The sequence below is a fragment of the Lissotriton vulgaris genome, chromosome 8, assembly GCF_964263255.1.
Source record: "Lissotriton vulgaris chromosome 8, aLisVul1.2, whole genome shotgun sequence".
Taxonomy (NCBI): domain Eukaryota; kingdom Metazoa; phylum Chordata; class Amphibia; order Caudata; family Salamandridae; genus Lissotriton; species Lissotriton vulgaris.
The window spans coordinates 1,528,645,697-1,528,658,196 of NC_141696.1; the positions used below are offsets into that span (position 1 = coordinate 1,528,645,697).

The following is a 12,500-nucleotide window of genomic DNA, read 5'->3' on the forward strand; positions in this document are numbered from 1 at the left end:
ATATATTTGGCATGAGTAGGTAAGCAATGTCATCTGACTACTGACATCTGTGTTCAAGGGGAAGTGGAAGGTAATGCAGACAAGAGTTTACTTTACAAAAAAGCATGAAATGGGAAATATTCATTGTCAAACCTGAAGGTAAGAGAGGTGGAAGCAAGTTTAGAAGGAGGACATGAATCAAAGTCTATGTTTAATTGATTGTGTTGTAGATCAGTTGGGAAAAATGTGATGAATAGAGAAAAAGTACTACAGCTGATTCCAAGACCTAATTTGTTAGAAGCAAGGAACCTCTCAACTGTGCCGAAACCCAGGCTTGAATCAGGGACCTTTAGATCTTCAGTCTAACGCTCTGCCAACTGAGCTATTTCGGCCTGCTTATAGCTGTGGTCTTCATACTTTAATTTAAACCATTTAACAAAATAGATGCAGGACCTGGATTTTTAACCTCATATGGTAGAGATATGTTTTAAGGAGTCCTGTATCATTCCCCAGTTAACTGGTGCAATGGGTAAATAGCATTTTTGGGATCCAGGTTAGGTAGTTGTTTTTTTAACTCTGAATGGACTAGCACTATATTACCCAGATATATTTGGCATGAGTAGGTAAGCAATGTCATCTGACTACTGACATCTGTGTTCAAGGGGAAGTGGAATGTGATGCAGACAAGAGTTTACTTTACAAAAAAGGACGAAATGGAAAACATTCATAGTCAAACCTGAAGGCAAGATAGGTGGAAGAAAGTTTAAAAGGAGGACAGAAAGCAAAGTCTATGTTGAATTGATCATTTTGTAGATCAGTTGATAAAAATGTTGATAGAGAAAAAAGTACTACAGCTGATTCCAAGACCCATTTTGTTAGAAGCAAGGAACCTCTCAACTGTGCCGAAACCCGGGATTGAACCAGGGACCTTTAGATCTTCAGTCTAACGCTCTCCCAGCTTAGCTATTTTGGCCTGCTTATAGCTGTGGTCTTCATACTTTAATTTAAACCATTTAACAAAATAGATGCAGGACCTGGATTTTTAACCTCATATGGTGAGATATGTTTTAAGGAGTCCTGTATCATTCCGCAATTAACTGGTGCAATGGGTAAATAGCATTTTTGGGATCCAGGTTAGGTAGTTGTTTTTTTACCTCTGAATGGACTAGCACTATATTACCCAGATATATTTGGCATGAGTAGGTAAGCAATGTCATCTGACTACTGACATCTGTGTTCAAGGGGAAGTGGAAGGTAATGCAGACAAGAGTTTACTTTACAAAAAAGCATGAAATGGGAAATATTCATTGTCAAACCTGAAGGTAAGAGAGGTGGAAGCAAGTTTAGAAGGAGGACATGAATCAAAGTCTATGTTTAATTGATTGTGTTGTAGATCAGTTGGGAAAAATGTGATGAATAGAGAAAAAGTACTACAGCTGATTCCAAGACCTAATTTGTTAGAAGCAAGGAACCTCTCAACTGTGCCGAAACCCAGGATTGAATCAGGGACCTTTAGATCTTCAGTCTAACGCTCTGCCAACTGAGCTATTTCGGCCTGCTTATAGCTGTGGTCTTCATACTTTAATTTAAACCATTTAACAAAATAGATGCAGGACCTGGATTTTTAACCTCATATGGTAGAGATATGTTTTAAGGAGTCCTGTATCATTCCCCAGTTAACTGGTGCAATGGGTAAATAGCATTTTTGGGATCCAGGTTAGGTAGTTGTTTTTTTAACTCGAAATGGACTAGCACTATATTACCTAGATATATTTGGCATGATTAGGTAAGCAATGTCATCTGACTACTGACATCTATGTTCAAGGGGAAGTGGAATGTGATGCAGACAAGAGTTTACTTTACAAAAAAGGACGAAATGGGAAACATTCATTGTCAAACCTGAAGGCAAGATTGGTGGAAGAAAGTTTAAAAGGAGGACTGAAAGCAGAGTCTATGTTGAATTGATCATTTTGTAGATCAGTTGATAAAAATGTTGATAGAGAAAAAAGTACTACAGCTGATTCCACGACCTATTTTGTTAGAAGCAAGGAACCTCTCAACTGTGCCGAAACCCGGGATTGAACCAGGAACCTTTAGATCTTCAGTCTAACGCTCTCCCAACTGAGCTATTGCGGCCTGCTTATAACTGTTGTCTTCATACTTTAATTTAAACCATTTAACAAAATAGATGCAGGACCTGGATTTTTAACCTCATATGGTAGAGATATGTTTTAAGGAGTCCTGTATCATTCCGCAATTAACTGGTGCAATGGGCAAATAGCAGTTTTGGGATCCAGGTTAGGTAGTTGTTTTTTTAACTCTGAATGGACTAGCACTATATTACCCAGATATATTTGGCATGAGTAGGTAAGCAATGTCATCTGACTACTGACATCTGTATTCAAGGGGAGGTGGAAGGTAATGCAGACAAGAGTTTACTTTACAAAAAAGCATGAAATGGGAAATATTCATTGTCAAACCTGAAGGTAAGAGAGGTGGAAGCAAGTTTAGAAGGAGGACATAAAGCAAAGTCTATGTTAAATTGATTGTGTTGTAGATCAGTTGGAAAAAATTTGATGAATAGAGAAAAAGTACTACAGCTGATTCCAAGACCTATTTTGTTAGAAGCAAGGAACCTCTCAACTGTGCCGAAACCCGGGATTGAACCAGGGACCTTTAGATCTTCAGTCTAACGCTCTCCCAACTGAGCTATTTCAGCCTGCTTATAGCTGGGGTCTTCATACTTTAATTTAAACCATTTAACAAAATAGATGCAGGACCTGGATTTTTAACCTCATATGGTAGAGATATGTTTTAAGGAGTCCTGTATCATTCCCCAGTTAACTGGTGCAATGGGTAAATAGCATTTTTGGGATCCAGGTTAGGTAGTTGTTTTTTTAACTCTGAATGGACTAGCACTATATTACCTAGATATATTTGGCATGAGTAGGTAAGCAATGTCATCTGACTACTGACATCTGTGTTCAAGGGGAAGTGGAATGTGATGCAGACAAGAGTTTACTTTACAAAAAAGGACGAAATGGGAAACATTCATTGTCAAACCTGAAGGCAAGATAGGTGGAAGAAAGTTTAAAAGGAGGACAGAAAGCAAAGTCTATGTTGAATTGATCATTTTGTAGATCAGTTGATAAAAATGTTAATAGAGAAAAAAGTACTACAGCTTATTCCAAGACCTATTTTGTTAGAAGCAAGGAACCTCTCAACTGTGCCGAAACCCGGGATTGAACCAGGGACCTTTAGATCTTCAGTCTAACGCTCTCCCAACTGAGCTATTGCGGCCTGCTTATAGCTGTGGTCTTCATACTTTAATTTAAACCATTTAACAAAATAGATGCAGGACCTGGATTTTTAACCTCATATGGTAGAGATATGTTTTAAGGAGTCCTGTATCATTCCGCAATTAACTGGTGCAATGGGCAAATAGCAGTTTTGGGATCCAGGTTAGGTAGTTGTTTTTTTAACTCTGAATGGACTAGCACTATATTACCCAGATATATTTGGCATGAGTAGGTAAGCAATGTCATCTGACTACTGACATCTGTATTCAAGGGGAGGTGGAAGGTAATGCAGACAAGAGTTTACTTTACAAAAAAGCATGAAATGGGAAATATTCATTGTCAAACCTGAAGGTAAGAGAGGTGGAAGCAAGTTTAGAAGGAGGATATAAAGCAAAGTCGATGTTAAATTGATTGTGTTGTAGATCAGTTGGAAAAAATTTGATGAATAGAGAAAAAGTACTACAGCTGATTCCAAGACCTATTTTGCTAGAAGCAAGGAACCTCTTAACTGTGCCGAAACCCGGGATTGAACAAGGGACCTTCAGATCTTCAGTCTAACGCTCTCCCAACTGAGCTATTTCGGTCTTCTGATAGCTATGGTCTTCATACTTTAATTTGAACCATTTAACAAAATAGATGCCGGACCTGGATTTTTAACCTCATATGGTAGAGATATGTTTTAAGGAGTCCTGTATCATTCCCCAGTTAACCGGTGCAATGGGTAAATAGCATTTTTGGGATCCAGGTTAGGTAGTTGTTTTTTTAACTCTGAATGGACTAGCACTATATTACCTAGATATATTTGGCAAGAGTAGGTAAGCAATGTCATCTGACTACTGACATCTGTGTTCAAGGGGAAGTGGAATGTGATGCAGACAAGAGTTTACTTTACAAAAAAGGACGAAATGGGAAACATTCATTGTCAAACCTGAAGGCAAGATAGGTGGAAGAAAGTTTAAAAGGAGGACAGAAAGCAAAGTCTATGTTGAATTGATCATTTTGTAGATCAGTTGATAAAAATGTTGATAGAGAAAAAAGTACTACAGCTGATTCCAAGACCTATTTTGTTAGAAGCAAGGAACCTCTCAACTGTGCCGAAACCCGGGATTGAACCAGGGACCTTTAGATCTTCAGTCTAACGCTCTCCCAACTGAGCTATTGCGGCCTCCTTATAGCTGTGGTCTTCATACTTTAATTTAAACCATTTAACAAAATAGATGCAGGACCTGGATTTTTAACCTCATATGGTAGATATATGTTTTAAGGAGTCCTGTATCATTCCGCAATTAACTGGTGCAATGGGCAAATAGCAGTTTTGGGATCCAGGTTAGGTAGTTGTTTTTTTAACTCTGAATGGACTAGCACTATATTACCCAGATATATTTGGCATGAGTAGGTAAGCAATGTCATCTGACTACTGACATCTGTATTCAAGGGGAGGTGGAAGGTAATGCAGACAAGAGTTTACTTTACAAAAAAGCATGAAATGGGAAATATTCGTTGTCAAACCTGAAGGTAAGAGAGGTGGAAGCAAGTTTAGAAGGAGGACATAAAGCAAAGTCTATGTTAAATTGATTGTGTTGTAGATCAGTTGGAAAAAAATTGATGAATAGAGAAAAAGTACTACAGCTGATTCCAAGACCTATTTTGTTAGAAGCAAGGAACCTCTCAACTGTGCCGAAACACAGGATTGAACCAGGGACCTTTAGATCTTCAGTCTAACGCTCTCCCAACTGAGCTATTTTGACCTGCTTATAGCTGTGGTCTTCATACTTTAATTTAAACCATTTAACAAAATAAATGCAGGACCTGGATTTTTAACCTCATATGGTAGAGATATGTTTTAAGGAGTCCTGTATCATTCCCCAGTTAACTGGTGCAATGGGTAAATAGCATTTTTGGGATCCAGGTTAGGTAGTTGTTTTTTTAACTCTGAATGGACTAGCACTATATTGCCTAGATATATTTGGCATGAGTAGGTAAGCAATGTCATCTGACTACTGACATCTGTGTTCAAGGGGAAGTGGAATGTGATGCAGACAAGAGTTTACTTTACAAAAAAGGACGAAATGGGAAACATTCATTGTCAAACCTGAAGGCAAGATAGGTGGAAGAAAGTTTAAAAGGAGGACAGAAAGCAAAGTCTATGTTGAATTGATCATTTTGTAGATCAGTTGATAAAAATGTTGATAGAGAAAAAAGTACTACAGCTGATTCCAAGACCTATTTTGTTAGAAGCAAGGAACCTCTCAACTGTGCCGAAACCCGGGATGGAACCAGGGACCTTTAGATCTTCAGTCTAACGCTCTCCCAACTGAGCTATTGCCGCCTGCTTATAGCTGTGGTCTTCATACTTTAATTTAAACCATTTAACAAAATAGATTCAGGACCTGGATTTTTAACCTCATATGGTAGAGATATGTTTTAAGGAGTCCTGTATCATTCCGCAATTAACTGGTGCAATGGGCAAATAGCAGTTTTGGGATCCAGGTTAGGTAGTTGTTTTTTTAACTCTGAATGGACTAGCACTATATTACCCAGATATATTTGGCATGAGTAGGTAAGCAATGTCATCTGACTACTGACATCTGTATTCAAGGGGAGGTGGAAGGTAATGCAGACAAGAGTTTACTTTACAAAAAAGCATGAAATGGGAAATATTCATTGTCAAACCTGAAGGTAAGAGAGGTGGAAGCAAGTTTAGAAGGAGGACATAAAGCAAAGTCTATGTTAAATTGATTGTGTTGTAGATCAGTTGGAAAAAATTTGATGAATAGAGAAAAAGTACTACAGCTGATTCCAAGACCTATTTTGTTAGAAGCAAGGAACCTCTCCACTGTGCCGAAACCCGGGATTGAACCAGGGACCTTTAGATCTTCAGTCTAACGCTCTCCCAACTGAGCTATTTCGGCCTGCTTATAGCTGTGGTCTTCATACTTTAATTTAAACCATTTAACAAAATAGATGCAGGACCTGGATTTTTAACCTCATATGGTAGAGATATGTTTTAAGGAGTCCTGTATCATTCCGCAATTAACTGGTACAATGGGTAAATAGCATTTTTTGGATCCAGGTTAGGTAGTTGTTTTTTTAACTCTGAATGGACTAGCACTATATTATCCAGATATATTTGGCATGAGTAGGTAAGCAATGTCATCTGACTACTGACATCTGTGTTCAAGGGGAAGTGGAAGGTAATGCAGACAAGAGTTTACTTTACAAAAAAGCATGAAATGGGAAATATTCATTGTCAAACCTGAAGGTAAGAGAGGTGGAAGCAAGTTTAGAAGGAGGACATAAAGCAAAGTCTATGTTAAATTGATTGTGTTGTAGATCAGTTGGAAAAAATTTGATGAATAGAGAAAAAGTACTACAGCTGATTCCAAGACCTATTTTGTTAGAAGCAAGGAACCTCTCAACTGTGCCGAAACCCGGGATTGAACCAGGGACCTTTAGATCTTCAGTCTAACGCTCTCCCAACTGAGCTATTTCGGCCTTCTGATAGCTTGGGTCTTCATACTTTAATTTGAACCATTTAACAAAATAGATGCAGGACCTGGATTTTTAACCTCATATGGTAGAGATATGTTTTAAGGAGTCCTGTATCATTCCCAATTAACTGGTGCAATGGGTAAATAGCATTTTTGGGATCCAGGTTAGGTAGTTGTTTTTTTAACTCTGAATGGACTAGCACTATATTACCTAGATATATTTGGCATGAGTAGTTAAGCAATGTCATCTGACTACTGACATCTGTGTTCAAGGGGAAGTGGAATGTGATGCAGACAAGAGTTTACTTTACAAAAAAGGACGAAATGGGAAACATTCATTGTGAAACCTGAAGGCAAGATAGGTGGAAGAAAGTTTAAAAGGAGGACAGAAAGCAAAGTCTATGTTGAATTGATCATTTTGTAGATCAGTTGATAAAAATGTTGATAGAGAAAAAAGTACTACAGCTGATTCCAAGACCTATTTTATTAGAAGCAAGGAACCTCTCAACTGTGCCGGAACCCAGGATTGAACCAGGGACCATTAGATCTTCAGTCTTACGCTCTCCCAACTGAGCTATTGCGGCCTGCTTATAGCTGTGGTCTTCATACTTTAATTTAAATCATTTAACAAAATAGATGCAGGACCTGGATTTTTAACCTCATATGGTAGAGATATGTTTTAAGGAGTCCTGTATCATTCCGCAATTAACTGGTGCAATGGGTAAATAGCATTTTTGGGATCCAGGTTAGGTAGTTGTTTTTTTAACTCTGAATGGACTAGCACTATATTACCCAGATATATTTGGCATGAGTAGGTAAGCAATGTCATCTAACTACTGACATCTGTGTTCAAGGGGAAGTGGAAGGTAATGCAGACAAGAGTTTACTTTACAAAAAAGCATGAAATGGGAAATATTCATTGTCAAACCTGAAGGTAAGAGAGGTGGAAGCAAGTTTAGAAGGAGGACATAAAGCAAAGTCTATGTTAAATTGATTGTGTTGTAGATCAGTTGGAAATAAATTGATGAATAGAGAAAAAGTACTACAGCTGATTCCAAGACCTATTTTGTTAGAAGCAAGGAACCTCTCAACTGTGCCGAAACCCGGGATTGAACCAGGGACCTTTAGATCTTCAGTCTAACGCTCTCCCAACTGAGCTATTTCAGCATTCTGATAGCTGGGGTCTTCATACTTTAATTTGAACCATTTAACAAAATAGATGCAGGACCTGGATTTTTAACCTCATATGGTAGAGATATGTTTTAAGGAGTCCTGTATCATTCCCCAGTTAACTGGTGCAATGGGTAAATAGCATTTTTGGGATCCAGGTTAGGTAGTTGTTTTTTTAACTCTGAATGGACTAGCACTATATTACCTAGATATATTTGGCATGAGTAGGTAAGCAATGTCATCTGACTACTGACATCTGTGTTCAAGGGGAAGTGGAATGTGATGCAGACAAGAGTTTACTTTACAAAAAAGGACGAAGTGGGAAACATTCATTGTCAAACCTGAAGGCAAGATAGGTGGAAGAAAGTTTAAAAGGAGGACAGAAAGCAAAGTCTATGTTGAATTGATCATTTTGTAGATCAGTTGATAAAAATGTTGATAGAGAAAAAAGTACTACAGCTGAATCCATGACCTATTTTGTTAGAAGCAAGGAACCTCTCAACTGTGCCGAAACCCGGGATTGAACCAGGGACCTTTAGATCTTCAGTCTAAGGCTGTCCCAACTGAGCTATTTCGGCCTGCTTAAAGCTGTGGTCTTCATACTTTAATTTAAACCATTTAACAAAATAGATGCAGGACCTGGATTTTTAACCTCATGTGGTAGAGATATGTTTTAAGGAGTCCTGTATCATTCCCCAGTTAACTGGTGCAATGGGTAAATAGCATTTTTGGGATCCAGGTTAGGTAGTTGTTTTTTTAACTCTGAATGGACTAGCACTATATTACCCAGATATATTTGGCATGAGTAGGTAAGCAATGTCATCTGACTACTGACATCTGTGTTCAAGGGGAAGTGGAAGGTAATGCAGACAAGAGTTTACTTTACAAAAAAGCATGAAATGGGAAATATTCATTGTCAAACCTGAAGGTAAGAGAGGTGGAAGCAAGTTTAGAAGGAGGACATAAAGCAAAGTCTATGTTAAATTGATTGTGTTGTAGATCAGTTGGAAAAAATTTGATGAATAGAGAAAAAGTACTACAGCTGATTCCAAGACCTATTTTGTTAGAAGCAAGGAACCTCTCAACTGTGCCGAAACGCGGGATTGAACCAGGGACCTTTAGATGTTCAGTCTAACGCTCTCCCAACTGAGCTATTTTGGCCTTCTGATAGCTGGGGTCTTCATACTTTAATTTGAACCATTTAACAAAATAGATGCAGGACCTGGATTTTTAACCTCATATGGTAGAGATATGTTTTAAGGAGTCCTGTATCATTCCCCAGTTAACTGGTGCAATGGGTAAATAGCATTTTTGGGATCCAGGTTAGGTAGTTGTTTTTTTAAATCTGAATGGACTAGCATTATATTACCCAGATATATTTGGCATGAGTAGGTAAGCAATGTCATCTGACTACTGACATCTGTGTTCACGGGGAAGTGGAATGTGATGCAGACAAGAGTTTACTTTACAAAAAAGGACGAAATGGGAAACATTCATAGTCAAACCTGAAGGAAAGATAGGTGGAAGAAAGTTTAAAAGGAGGACATGAAGCAAAGTCTATGTTGAATTGATCATTTTGTGGATCAGTTGATAAAAATGTTGATAGAGAAAAAAGTACTACAGCTGATTCCAAGACTTATTTTGTGAGAAGCAAGGAACCTCTCAACAGTGCCGAAACCCGGGATTAAACCAGGGACCTTTAGATCTTCATTCTAACGCTCTCCCAACTGAGCTATTTCTGCCTCCTGCTAGCTGTAGTCTTCATACTTTAATTTAAACCATTTAACAAAATAGATGCAGGACCTGGATTTTTAACCTCATATGGTAGAGATATGTTTTAAGGAGTCATGTATCATTCCGCAATTAACTGGTGCAATGGGCAAATAGCATTTTTGGGATCCAGGTTAGGTAGTTGTTTTTTTAACTCTGAATGGACTAGCACTATATTACCCAGATATATTTGGCATGAGTAGGTAAGCAATGTCATCTGACTACTGACATCTGTGTTCAAGGGGAAGTGGAAGGTAATGCAGACAAGAGTTTACTTTACAAAAAAGCATGAAATGGGAAATATTCATTGTCAAACCTGAAGGTAAGAGAGGTGGAAGCAAGTTTAGAAGGAGGACATAAAGCAAAGTCTATGTTAAATTGATTGTGTTGTAGATCAGTTGGAAAAAATTTGATGAATAGAGAAAAAGTACTACAGCTGATTCCAAGACCTATTTTGTTAGAAGCAAGTAACCTCTCAACTGTGCCGAAACCCGGGATTGAACCAGGGACCTTCAGATCTTCAGTCTAACGCTCTTCCAACTGAGCTATTTCGGCCTGCTTATAGCTGTGGTCTTCATACTTTAATTTAAACCATTTAACAAAATAGATGCAGGACCTGGATTTTTAACCTCACATGGTAGAGATATGTTTTAAGGAGTCCTGTATCATTCCGCAATTAACTGGTGCAATGGGTAAATAGCATTTTTTGGATCCAGGTTAGGTAGTTGTTTTTTTAACTCTGAATGGACTAGCACTATATTACCCAGATATATTTGGCATGAGTAGGTAAGCAATGTCATCTGACTACTGACATCTGTGTTCAAGGGGAAGTGGAAGGTAATGCAGACAAGAGTTTACTTTACAAAAAAGCATGAAATGGGAAATATTCATTGTCAAACCTGAAGGTAAGAGAGGTGGAAGCAAGTTTAGAAGGAGGACATAAAGCAAAGTCTATGTTAAATTGATTGTGTTGTAGATCAGTTGGAAAAAATTTGATGAATAGAGAAAAAGAACTACAGCTGATCCCAAGACCTATTTTGTTAGAAGCAAGGAACCTCTCAACTGTGCCGAAACCCGGGATTGAGCCAGGGACCTTTAGATCTACAGTCTAACGCTCGCCCAACTGAGCTATTTCGGCCTGCTTATAGCTGTGGTCTTCATACTTTAATTTAAACCATTTAACAAAATAGATGCAGGACCTGGATTTTTAACCTCATATGGTAGAGATATGTTTTAAGGAGTCCTGTATCATTCCCCAGTTAACTGGTGCAATGGGTAAATAGCATTTTTGGGATCCAGGTTAGGTAGTTGTTTTTTTAACTCTGAATGGGCTAGCACTATATTACCCAGATATATTATGCATGAGTAGGTAAGCAATGTCATCTGACTACTGACATCTGTGTTCAAGGGGAAGTGGAATGTGATGCAGACAAGAGTTTACTTTACAAAAAAGGACGAAATGGAAAACATTCATAGTCAAACCTGAAGGCAAGATAGGTGGAAGAAAGTTTAAAAGGAGGACAGAAAGCAAAGTCTATGTTGAATTGATCATTTTGTAGATCAGTTGATAAAAATGTTGATAGAGAAAAAAATACTACAGCTGATTCCAAGACCTATTTTGTTAGAAGCAAGGAACCTCTCAACTGTGCCGAAACCCGGGATTGAACCAGGGACCTTTAGATCTTCAGTCTAATGCTCTCCCAACTGAGCTATTTCGGCCTTCTGATAGCTGGGGTCTTCATACTTTAATTTGAACCATTTAACAAAATAGATGCAGGACCTGGATTTTTAACCTCATATGGTGAGATATGTTTTAAGGAGTCCTGTATCATTCCGCAATTAACTGGTGCAATGGGTAAATAGCATTTTTGGGATCCAGATATATTTGGCATGAGTAGGTAAGCAATGTCATCTGACTACTGACATCTGTGTTCAAGGGGAACTGGAATGTGATGCAGACAAGAGTTTACTTTACAAAAAAGGACGAAATGGAAAACATTCATAGTCAAACCTGAAGGCAAGATAGGTGGAAGAAAGTTTAAAAGGTGGACAGAAAGCAAAGTCTATGTTGAATTGATCATTTTGTAGATCAGTTGATAAAAATGTTGATAGAAAAAAAAGTACTACAGCTGATTCCGAGACCGATTTTGTTAGAAGCAAGGAACCTCTCAACTGTGTCGAAACCCGGGATTGAACCAGGGACCTTTAGATCTTCAGTCTAACGCTCTCCCAGCTTAGCTATTTTGGCCTGCTTATAGCTGTGGTCTTCATACTTTAATTTAAACCATTTAACAAAATAGATGCAGGACCTGGATTTTTAACCTCATATGGTGAGATATGTTTTAAGGAGTCCTGTATCATTCCGCAATTAACTGGTGCAATGGGTAAATAGCATTTTTGGGATCCAGGTTAGGTAGTTGTTTTTTTACCTCTGAATGGACTAGCACTATATTACCCAGATATATTTGGCATGAGTAGGTAAGCAATGTCATCTGACTACTGACATCTGTGTTCAAGGGGAAGTGGAAGGTAATGCAGACAAGAGTTTACTTTACAAAAAAGCATGAAATGGGAAATATTCATTGTCAAACCTGAAGGTAAGAGAGGTGGAAGCAAGTTTAGAAGGAGGACATAAATCAAAGTCTAGGTTTAATTGATTGTGTTGTAGATCAGTTGGAAAAAATGTGATGAATAGAGAAAAAGTACTACAGCTGATTCCAAGACCTAATTTGTTAGAAGCAAGGAACCTCTCAACTGTGCCGAAACCCGGGATTGAATCAGGGACCTTTAG

At 38.2% G+C, this 12,500-nt stretch overlaps 4 non-coding genes across 4 annotated transcripts; all 4 read right to left on the reverse strand.

Moving 5' to 3' along the window:
- Window positions 1-6,117: 6,117 nt before the first annotated feature.
- TRNAF-GAA (transfer RNA phenylalanine (anticodon GAA)) lies at window positions 6,118-6,190 on the reverse strand. The gene has a single exon. It is a non-coding gene; the product is annotated as a tRNA-Phe (tRNA).
- A 510-nt stretch (window positions 6,191-6,700) lies between these two features.
- Window positions 6,701-6,773, reverse strand: TRNAF-GAA (transfer RNA phenylalanine (anticodon GAA)). Its single transcript has one exon. It is a non-coding gene; the product is annotated as a tRNA-Phe (tRNA).
- A 4,001-nt stretch (window positions 6,774-10,774) lies between these two features.
- Window positions 10,775-10,847, reverse strand: TRNAY-GUA (transfer RNA tyrosine (anticodon GUA)). The gene has a single exon. It is a non-coding gene; the product is annotated as a tRNA-Tyr (tRNA).
- Window positions 10,848-11,355: 508 nt separating this feature from the next.
- TRNAF-GAA (transfer RNA phenylalanine (anticodon GAA)) lies at window positions 11,356-11,428 on the reverse strand. Its single transcript has one exon. It is a non-coding gene; the product is annotated as a tRNA-Phe (tRNA).
- Window positions 11,429-12,500: the final 1,072 nt, after the last annotated feature.